This window comes from Tachypleus tridentatus, chromosome 10 (assembly GCF_004210375.1).
Source record: "Tachypleus tridentatus isolate NWPU-2018 chromosome 10, ASM421037v1, whole genome shotgun sequence".
Lineage (NCBI taxonomy): Eukaryota > Metazoa > Arthropoda > Merostomata > Xiphosura > Limulidae > Tachypleus > Tachypleus tridentatus.
The window spans coordinates 8,251,313-8,262,872 of NC_134834.1; positions in this window are offsets into that span (position 1 = coordinate 8,251,313).

Sequence of the window (11,560 nt, forward strand, 5' to 3'; positions counted from 1 at the left end):
GTATCAGTAAACCAGTGTTCTGTAAGTATCAGTAAACCAGTGTTCTAGTAGTATCAGTAGTACCAGTGTAGTATCAGTAAACCAGTTTGTGTAGTATAAGTGAACCAGTGTTCTGTAGTATCAGTAAACCAGTGTTCTGTGTAGTATCAGTGAACCATTGTTATGTAGTGTCAGTAAACAGTGTTGTACCTTGGTATCAGTAAAAGCCAGTGTTCAGTATCAGCCAGTACAGTCATTACCCAGTGTTGTGTAGTATCAAATGAAACCAGTGTGTTTATTGTAGCATCAGTAAACCAGTGTAGTGTTATGGTGTCAGTAAACCAGTGTGTTTATCCAGTTGGTATCAGTAAACCATTTTGTGGCCAGTATAAGTGAACCAGTGTTCTGTAGTATCAGTAAACCGGAGTGTGTATCTACCAGTATCAGTGAACCATTGTTATGTAGTGTCAGTACACAGTGTTGTGTAGTATCAGTAAACCAGTGTTGTATAGTATAAGTAATGTAGTGTTGTGTAGTATCAGTGACAACCAGTTTGTTATGCTTGTAGTGTCCAAGTAAACCAGTTGTTCTGTAGTATCAGTAAACCAGTGTATACCTGTAGTATCAGTAGTAGTAACCAGTGTTCTGTAGTGTCCAGTAACTCCAGTTGCTTAGCCCGTAGTATCAGTAAATCAGTGTTCTGTAGTATCAGTAAACCAGTGTTGTGTGGTATAAGTAACCCAGTGTTGTAGTATCATCAGTAAACCAGTGTTATGTAGTGTCAGTAAACCAGCCAACCAGTGTTCTGTAGTATCAGTAAACCAGTTTTGTAGTGAAGGTATAGTAGTGAGTGTAACCAGTGTTCTGTAGTATCAGTAAACCAGTGTTCTGTAGTATCAGTGAACCATTGTTATGTAGTGTCCAGTAAAACAGTGTTGTGTAGTATCAGTAAACCAGTGTTGTGTAGTATCAAGTAAGCCAGTGTTGTGTAGTATCAGTAAACCAGTGTTCTGTAGTGTCAGTAAAACCAGTGTTCTGTAGCCAGAGTATCAGTAACCAGTGTTCCTGTAGTATCAGTAAACCAGTGTTCTGTAGTGTGTCAGTAACTCAGTGTAACTCTGTAGTATCAGTAAATCAGTGTTCTGTAGTATCAGTAAACTAGTGTTCTGTAAAAGGTATCAGTAAACCAGTTGTGTTGTGTAGTATCAGTAAACCAGTGTTCTGTAGTATCTGTTACCCAGTGTTCTGTAGTATCAGTAAACCAGTGTTCTGTAGTATCAGTGAACCATTGTTTCTGTAGTGTCAGTAACTCAGTGTTCTGTAGTATCAGTAAACCAGTGTTGTGTAGTATAAGTAACCCAGTGTTGTGTAGTATCAGTAAACCAGTGTTATGTAGTGTCAGTAAACCAGTGTTCTGTAGTATCAGTAAACCATTTGTGTAGTATAGTGAACCAGTGTTCTGTAGTATCAGTAAACCAGTGTTCTGTAGTATCAGTGTAACCATTGTTATGTAGTGTCAGTAAACAGTGTTGTGTAAACCAGTATCAGTAAACCAGTGTTCTGTGTAGTATAAGTAAACCAGTGTTGTGTAGTATCAGTAAACCAGTGTTATGTAGTGTCCAGTAAACCAGTGTTCTGTAGTATCAGTAACCAGTGTTCTGTAGTATCAGTAAACCAGTGTTCTGTAGTGTCAGTAACTCAGTGCTCTGTAGTATCAGTAAATCAGTGTTCTGTAGTATCAGTAAACTAGTGTTCTGTAGTATCAGTAAACCAGTGTTGTGTAGTATCAGTAAACCAGTGTTCTGTAGTATCTGTTGCCCAGTGTTCTGTAGTATCAGTAAACCAGTGTTCAGTGTGTAGTATCAGTAAACCAGTGTTCTGTAGTATCAGTAACCCAGTGTTGTGTAGTATCAGTAAACCAGTGTTCTGTAATATCAGTAAACCAGTGTTCTGTAGTATCAGTATCAGTAAACAGTGTTCTGTAGTATCTGTAACCCAGTGTTCTGTAGTATCAGTAAACCAGTGTTCTGTAGTATCAGTACCAACCCAGTGTTGTCTAGTATCCCGGTAAACCCAGTGTTCTGTAGTATCAGTAACCCAGTGTTCCGTAAGTATCAGTAAACCAGTGTTCTGTACTGTCAGTAAACCAGTGTTCTGTAGTATCAGTAAACCAGTGTTCTGTAGTATCAGTAAACCCAGTGTTCTGTAGTATCAGTAACCCAGTGTTGTCTAGTATCAGTAAACCAGTGTTCTGTAGTATCAGTAACCCAGTGTTCTGTAGTATCAGTAAACCAGTGTTCTGTAGTATCAGTAAACCAGTGTTCTGTAGTATCAGTAACCCAGTGTTTGTGTAGTATCAGTAAACCAGTGTTCTGTACTCTCTCTCAGTAAATCAGTGTTCTGTAGTATCAGTAAACCAGTGTTCTGTAGTATCAGTAAACCAGTGTTCTGTGAGTATCAGTCACCCAGTGTTCTGTAGGTATCAGTAAACCAGTGTTCTCTAGTATCAGTAAACCAGTGTTCTGTAGTATCAGTAAACCAGTGTTCTGTAGTATCAGTGACCCAGTGTTCTGTAGTATCAGTAAACCAGTGTTCTGTAGTATCAGTAAACCAGTGTTCTGTAGTATCAGTAAACCAGTGTTCTGTAGTATCAGTAAACCAGTGTTCTCTAGTATCAGTAAACCAGTGTTCTGTACTCTCAGTAAATCAGTGTTCTGTAGTATCAGTAAATAGTATTCTGTAGTTTAAAGTAGCAGTGATCAGTGTCATAAATGTTATTAATCCAATTGAAAATGGAAACTTTCCTGTGACCATCTTGACAAATATTTACGTGTGGGTTTGCTGTTAACGTGAGTGTATCGACGCATAGTTTAAGAATGGCATCCCACTTTTAACCTTGTCGTTAAAATTGAAGGTGTGAAGCAGTAAACCTACAGCTGTGCTGGGGTTTCGCTCAAAGACTACTTTAAATAACGACCTTAACTTATATCTTAAAATACTCTGGATAAACAGCTACGATACCCCTCACTAAGGTGTGTTGGAAAATAGTTGGCGTTGGTACCCCTCTACTTTCACGCGAGTTTCTACCCATGTTTAGGGCAATCTGCTACAATCCAAAAAACAACTATCACATATAAATTGTTAGAGATTATAACATAAGCTGAACAAGGTAAGTTAGAATTATTTAGGTTATAAATTAAATTCATTATATTTTGTTTACAATGTATATGAGTGTACATAATTGAATATAATGTGTGATTTAAGTTCGTTATGTGTGTTTTATTTTTCGTCATAAGCTACGTGTAGTATTGATAACAAATTTTTATCTGATATGGCGCTACCTACACAAATCTTTGATCCCTTAAAACCAGTATTGTTCTCCAGCGTAAACAACAGAATTAACTCTCAGTGATGTCGAGAACTTTTGTGGATCATAAAACACTTTATTAAGTTCAATTGAAGACATTATTGCGAGCTGTATCTGTTCTCATATTCATAACGAAATGAAAGTTTTCTTTTGTAATCTCACAGATTCGGAAGATAAGAATGATATTGATAAACAATCGACGACTCCTGAGAAAGTACCAGTACGCACAAGAATTCCGCCAGGAGGAGTTTCATCCGGAATATTTTAACAAGTGGAGAGTTGTGACTGAAAGAGGGTGAAACTGACATCGAGGCACGATTCTGAATAGTAGAATGGTTTCAGTGATCAATATTTGTGTTTCATGTTGGATTTAAACTTCATCATTTGTCAGTTTATTAAGTCTTCTAATTTTTAGCTTTTGAAATTTTAGCTCGAGTTTAGCACAAGACAAGTAAAATAGATTGAGAAAGGTTTCGTTTTTTGACAATCGAATTTGCTGATTATTTTGAATCGTTGGAAGAAAAATAAATATTTCATTTTTATCGTACGATAAAATTAATAAAAGTTTGTCTCTAAATGAAGGCCTGTCTCTATAGAGTTATCGAAATTAAGGGTAAATAAAACCAAAGGCTTTTGTATTACTTACGAGAGAAATATGTGGCATGTTTTTTATTATGTACCAACCGTATGAAGTATTATCGAATTAATTTTTTTAAAATACCTTTAGGTTTTGCTACGTGTTTTGTATAATTTTAATTACTTTCTATTAACTGTTTTTAATTATCTTGTACCAATAATAATGTATTACAATCTGATTTTGTTATTAATTTCTCGGTTTGTCTACACTTTGAAATAAAGTATTTTCCAATAAAACTCAACAACCAGTGATTTCTTATTCCTATTTTGTCAAAGGAAATGACGTTGCTTAATGTTTAAAGCTATAACCATATATGGTGATGCCCGATGTGTGTGTTAAGTTTCTTATCACTAGACGAAAATAATTAACTATAAAAATTAAAATACAGGAAGCGAAAAAATGAAACTTCTAGTAACCTGCTGTTTAAAACTGACAGGATATAAACCTGTACTTGTAGAAAGAAAACCTGGCGCAACGTAAAAAGTTTCGTGAGATAAAGTTTATCAACCTAAATTAAAACACAATAATATCATGTGAATATTATAAAGGATAAATATTTAACAACGACTCAAAACTTGACTTAGAAAACTATTTGACTTTATTACAATATATGACATATTAACATCAGACACACGTTTACAAAACTGTTATTGTACAAGTGGATTAAATATAAATTAATTTATATTATAGTGTGACCTCTCAAGTGAAGGATTTGTTACTATATCAAAATATACAATGTGACCTCTCAAGTGAAGGATTTGTTACTATATCAAAATATACAATGTGACATCTCAAGTGAAGGATTTGTTACTATATCAAAATATACAGTGTGACATCTCAAGTGAAGGATTTGTTACTATATCAAAATATACAGTGTGACACCTCAAGTGAAGGATTTGTTACTATATCAAAATATACAATGTGACCTCTCAAGTGAAGGATTTGTTACTATATCAAAATATACAGTGTGACATCTCAAGTGAAAGATTAGTTAACATCTAAATATATATAGTGTGACATACAAAGTGAAGGATTGGTTAACATCTAAATATGTATAGTGTAACATACAAAGTGAAGGATTGAAGTTAACATCTAAATATATATAGTGTGACATCCAAAGTGAAGGATCGGTTAACATCTAAATCTATATAGTGTGACATCCAAAGTGAAGGATCGGTTAACATCTCAATATATATAGTGTAACATACAAAGTGAAGGATTAGTTAACATCTAAATATATATAGTGTAACATACAAAGTGAAGGATTGGTTAGTATCTAAATATATATAGTGTAACATACAAAGTGAAGGATTAGTTAGTATCTAAATATATATAGTGTAACATACAAAGTGAAGGATTAGTTAACATCTAAATATATATAGCGTGACATCCAAAGTGAAGGATTAGTTAACATCTAAATATATATAGCGTAACATACAAAGTGAAGGATTAGTTAACATCTAAATATATATAGTGTAACATACAAATTGAAGGATTAGTTAACATCTAAATATATATAGTGTAACATACAAAGTGAAGGATTAGTTAGTATCTAAATATATATAGTGTAACATACAAAGTGAAGGATCAGTTAGTATCTAAATATATATAGTGTAACATACAAAGTGAAGGATTAGTTAACATCTAAATATATATAGCGTAACATACAAAGTGAAGGATTAGTTAATATCTAAATATATATAGTGTAATATAGAAAGTGAGGGATTAGTTAACATCTAAATATATATAGTGTAACATACAAAGTGAGGGATTAGTTAACATCTAAATATATATAGTGTAACATACAAAGTGAAGGATTAGTTAACATCTCAATATATATAGTGTAACATACAAAGTGAAGGATTAGTTAACATCTAAATATATATAGTGTAACATACAAAGTGAAGGATTAGTTAACATCTAAATATATATAGTGTAACATACAAAGTGAAGGATTAGTTAACATCTAAATATATATAGTGTAACATACAAAGTGAAGGATTAGTTAACATCTAAATATATATAATGTGACATCCAAAGTGAAGGATTAGTTAACATCTAAATATATATAGTGTAACATACAAAGTGAAGGATTAGTTAACATCTAAATATATATAGTGTAACATACAAAGTGAAGGATTAGTTAACATCTAAATATATAGTGTGACATCCAAAGTGAAGGATTAGTTAACATCTAAATATATATAGTGTAACATACAAAGTGAAGGATTAGTTAACATCTAAATATATATAGCGTAACATACAAAGTGAAGGATTAGTTAACATCTAAATATATTGTGTGACTTCCAAAGTGAAGGATTAGTTAACATCTAAATATGTATAGTGTAACATACAAACTGAAAGGTTGATTACTATCTAAATATATATAATGTTACATACAAAGTGATGGATTAGTTAACATCTTAATATATATAGTGTAACATACAAAGTGAAGGATCGGTTAACATCTTAATATATATAGTGTAACATACAAAGTGAAGGCTTTGTTACAGTTTATCAATCTAGCTGCCCCACTTCGCTTGTGATATTGTTAACTTGATGGCCAGGCCCCCATCTCCACCTGGAAGAGACTGGCGCCAGCCCTGTATTTCAGTATTTTAAAAATTAGTAAAACGTTCATTGATGTAGTGGGCGGATGACAACAATGACCTTCGTGTGTCTCACGTCTATCGATGCTATAAAAGTAACTTTGACAACAATGCTGACGGCGAATTAAACCAGCCAATGAGAGTGTTTCTCGTCTTCCTCGCAGCACATGGCTTTCACTAAGGATGAGCGGACCGCTGTTTCCTGGCTTAATTAACAAGAACACTAAACTATCACTAACTTGTAACATGCTCGACTCTGCTCGATACAGAAACAGCTGGTTTTCCTGGCACGTGAATACACTGGTCTCGAGAACCCGGTTGTTGTTGTAGGTGCATATTTATATGCATATCAACTGTTATTTTAGTTCTCTCTCTTCGTTAATATAAAGGTATTTTTTTTATACGTTCTGGTGACCGGCCATTCACATCAAGAACGATGTTTTTAATTTAAAAGATTTGAAAAGCGTTTCGTAGTTTTGGCTTGCGACGCATGTTAGAGGAATTACGGGAGTTAGAGTCGACAGTATCTCACATTTTGGGACCCATGTTTGTTTCTCAATTTCGCGCAAAGCTACATTAGGGCTAGCTGTGCTAGCCGTCCCTAATTTAGCAGTGTATGACTGGAGGGAAGGCAGTTAGTCACCACCACCACCGCTAACTCTTGGGCTACTCTTTTACCAACAAATAGTGGGATCGACCGTTACATTATAATGCCTACGGATGAAAGGGCGAGCATGTCTGGCACGATGAGGATTTGAACCTGCGACCCTCAGATTACGAGTCGAACGCCTTAACCCACCTGGCCATGCTGGGCCTGGGACTTACGTTTATAGTGGTATTATAAACAAACGTGAAAGATGAATGACAATAATATAGTTATTTATTATTTTCAATGTGAATAATTTATTAATGAGTGTTTCCCGTGCAGTGAACATTAAAATAATAAGGTATGTTGCCTTATTACGAGCCTTCTTGCAAAGTTGTATCAAACAAACGGTAAGTGAGGTTTACACGATTTAGAAATGTGACTGATGAGTGTTTTCACAAAGCCCTGCTTGAGACTCGCGCATGCGCTTCGCATTGAAATTGTCCCGTAATGGGAAAATGTAACCGTAATTACACGTGTGAAATGTGACAAGGCGTCGCATTTCCCATACGTGAGATTAAAGGTAAATTATCTATCAAATGAACGTGCTTGCGATTTACTGATTATGCAGTAATTTAGTGGTGTACTATGTCTGGTTTGTTTGTTTGTTTTGGAATTTCGCACAAAGCTACTCGAGGGCTATCTGTGCTAGCCGTCCCTAATTTTGCAGTGTAAGACTAGAGGGAAGGCAGCTAGTCATCACCACCCACCGCCAACTCTTGGGCTACTCTTTTACCAACGAATAGTGGGATTGACCGTCACATTATACACCCCCACGGCTGGGAGGGCGAGCATGTTTAGCGCGACGCGGGCGCGAACCCGCGACCCTCGGATTACAGTCGCACGCCTTACGCGCTTGGCCATGCCAGGCCACTATGTCTGGTGGCTGAACTTTTATATTTTATGGGTGAACTTTGGGTGATGAAATAGTCCAAATGTGCATAGTTATATGTTCTGAGTTATCTTTTATTTACCATAATGAAGTTTCGGATTAACAGAACTCTTCACCATATTTAAATTTTACAAGTTAGATTTTAATCTGGATATTTAAATAACTAAAATATCGTTTTAATTATATCTTCCATTAAGTACAAAGTGTTTAGTTGCAATTCAACTGTATATAACGTAAAATAAGTAATGTTGTGTTATTAATTCGATTCAATTAATTTTATAAAATTGATTAATCTTACAATTCACTTTAACTTCATTCACGATTAACAGTTGTCACTTGTAAAAAACTGACATTTTTCACTTCTTTTTGTTTGTTAGGCGGTTTATTTTAAATTAGTTAACAAAAAATAATTTGAAACCTAGTCCATCTAATGAAACCAAATTAGTTTATTTAATTTTTACCGTTTCTACAAGTTGTCTTCACTAGTGCACAGTTGTAGGCCTAAAGCTTTGAAAAGACATAATCGAATTAATGTAGGCCTAAGCCTATAAAAAACATACAACTGAATTCATGATCTGTATGTCATTAGTTCTCTAACTAAAAAAATAAATTCAAAATTAAATATGTTGCTTATAACAACACATATAGCGCCTAGACCAATACTATGTTTATTGCATTTCAGTCAACCTGATAAACCTCGGTAGTATGCGTCAGCACTGGATATGACAGAACTACTATGATTGATATCATACAACCCTTTGCTTGCACTCACGGACTCTTCAAATTATTATTGTTTTCTACCGATGGCGCTACGGTTGTACAACACACTTCAGAAACAAGAAAATTAGTTCGCCATTTGTTATGAATGTTTGTTTGTCAGATTTCGCACGAAGCAAATTTAGGACATTCATAACTAGTTGCCCCTAATTTAAAAGTGATATTGTAGAGGGAAGGCAGCAAGTCAACAGCATACACCATCAACACCTTGGGATACTCTTTTACTAACGAATAGTGGGATTGACCGTAACATTATAACGCCCCACGGCTGAAAGATACAGCATGTTCAATAATGGAATTCGAACAACAAAGTTATACCAGACACCTTATGAATGACAGTAGAGACAGTTGAAATAAACTAATAATATTAATGAAATGATAAAAATTTAAATAAACAATTGTACTACAAAATTAAAAGAGATAATGCTGTATTATTAATACTTGTCTAAAACACTGATTTGTAAATAAGTTGAATAAACCTGATAACAGTTATACTGCACTTGCTCAATCTGGTTAATTCTGTAACACTTATTTTCGTAAATATTGATTGTATTTGCATATATATAAACCCACAAATCAAAGCCAGAACGTTCACAATGAGACTTAAAATCGAAAACATCTTTTATTACCGGTCACAGCTCTTAAAAGCATTGGAGATATTCCGTCTATTCGACATAATCCAAACGCAGATGTCGAACCAGTTTGCAGCCAGAGAAGATTAAATTAAGAGTTAGGAGTTGAGTTCTTAAACCCACAATGTTTCAGTTTCAACTGATTAAAGCTAGGAGTTGAGTTTTTAAACTCATAATGTTTCAATTTCAACTAATTAAGAGCTAGAAGTTGAGTTTTTAAACTCACAATGTTTCAATTTCAACTGATTAAGAGCTAGGAGTTGAGTTCTTAAACTCACAATGTTTCAGTTTCAACTGATTAAGAGCTAGGAGTTGAGTTTTTAAACTCACAATGTTTCAATTTCAACTGATTAAGAGCTAGGAGTTGAGTTTTTAAACTCACAATGTTTCAATTTCAACTGATTAAGAGTTAGGAGTTGAGTTTTTAAACTCATAATGTTTCAATTTCAACTGATTAAGAGTTAGGAGTTGAGTTTTTAAACTCATAATGTTTCAATTTCAACTGATTAAAAGCTAGGAGTTGAGTTCTTAAACTCACAATGTTTCAATTTCAACTGATTAAGAGCTAGGAGTTGAGTTCTTAAACTCACAATTTTTCAATTTTAACTGATTAAGAGCTAGGAGTTGAGTTTTTAAACTCACAATGTTTCAATTTCAACTGATTAAGAGCTAGGAGTTGAGTTTTTAAACTCACAATGTTTCAATTTCAACTGATTAAAAGCTGGGAGTTGAGTTTTTAAACTCACAATGTTTCAATTTCAACTGCTTTTCTCTAGTGAAACAAGTGGTTGAAAGACATTAATCCTCAATATTTAGACATAAAACAAATGTTGTGGAGCAAACAAACCACTCTTTCTACTTGTGTAGACTTTCAACCACCACCCTTTTAATAATTATTATAAAACAATGTTGAATGGTGTTAAATAGAAGTAAAAACCCTTACTTTAATAGATTTATAATTATTATTTAAACCTTCATCTGCTTCACTCTCTCTCTCTTGTCTTGTTCAAGTATTAACCTGGTGAGATGAGACAAACTTAGCTTCCTGAAGTTTATATTTCCATCCTAAAATACTGAACTAATACGAATAATTTTAATACCAATTAATATAATTTTGTAATAATTATTATAAAGTTTATATTTACTATCTGGTTTTTGTCAGTTTGACACTTCAAAATTATGGATAGCTAGGTGTAAATAGCCTCTTGTAAAGACACAGAAAGGATTTGACTTAAACAAAATAATTAACCCTGATAATATAAATTGTTTAACCTCACTTTAACAATCAAAGTATTTCGAAAAATAACCTAGTGTTTAATGATCTTAAAAACAAAACAATAAACAAAACCACAGTGAGCACTGATAACGAAATGTGAAGCATAATAGAAAGTCTGCTACATACCACTTTTAATTTTATTAAATCGAACAAACATCGCAACGAAGTTCGTAAATTAACATGTTTTAGTGTCATAAAGGAATTATTGTCAGCCTTTTTTTTTCAAGTTAACTAGAAATTGTGCTTTTCTTTGTCACCTTATTAGTTATTATAAATAGCTTAAATCACTAAACCATATACAAGGGCTGTTCAAAAAATACGCGGACTGACGTCATAAAACAAAATGTACTTTATTTAGAAGTTACAGGTCTGGGACCCCTTCAAAGTACTCTCCTCCCCAACGCACACACTTATCCCAATGGTGTTTCCACTTGTTGAAACAGTCCTGGTACGCTTCTTTTGTAATGTCCTCCAGCTCCTTCGTCGCATTTGCCTTAATCTCGGGAATCGTTTCAAATCTTCTTCCTTTCAAGGGTCTTTTGAGTTTGGGGAACACGAAACAATCGCAAGGAGCAAGGTCAGGTGAGTAGGGGAGGTGGGGAAGAACAGTAATCGAGTGTTTGGCCAAAAACTCACGAGTTCTGAAGCACAAATTTCGCAGCAGTGTGGTGCATCTTCAATTTTTCGGTCAAAATCTCGTAACAAGATCCAACTGATATCCCACACTCTTCAGCAAGCTCCCTGA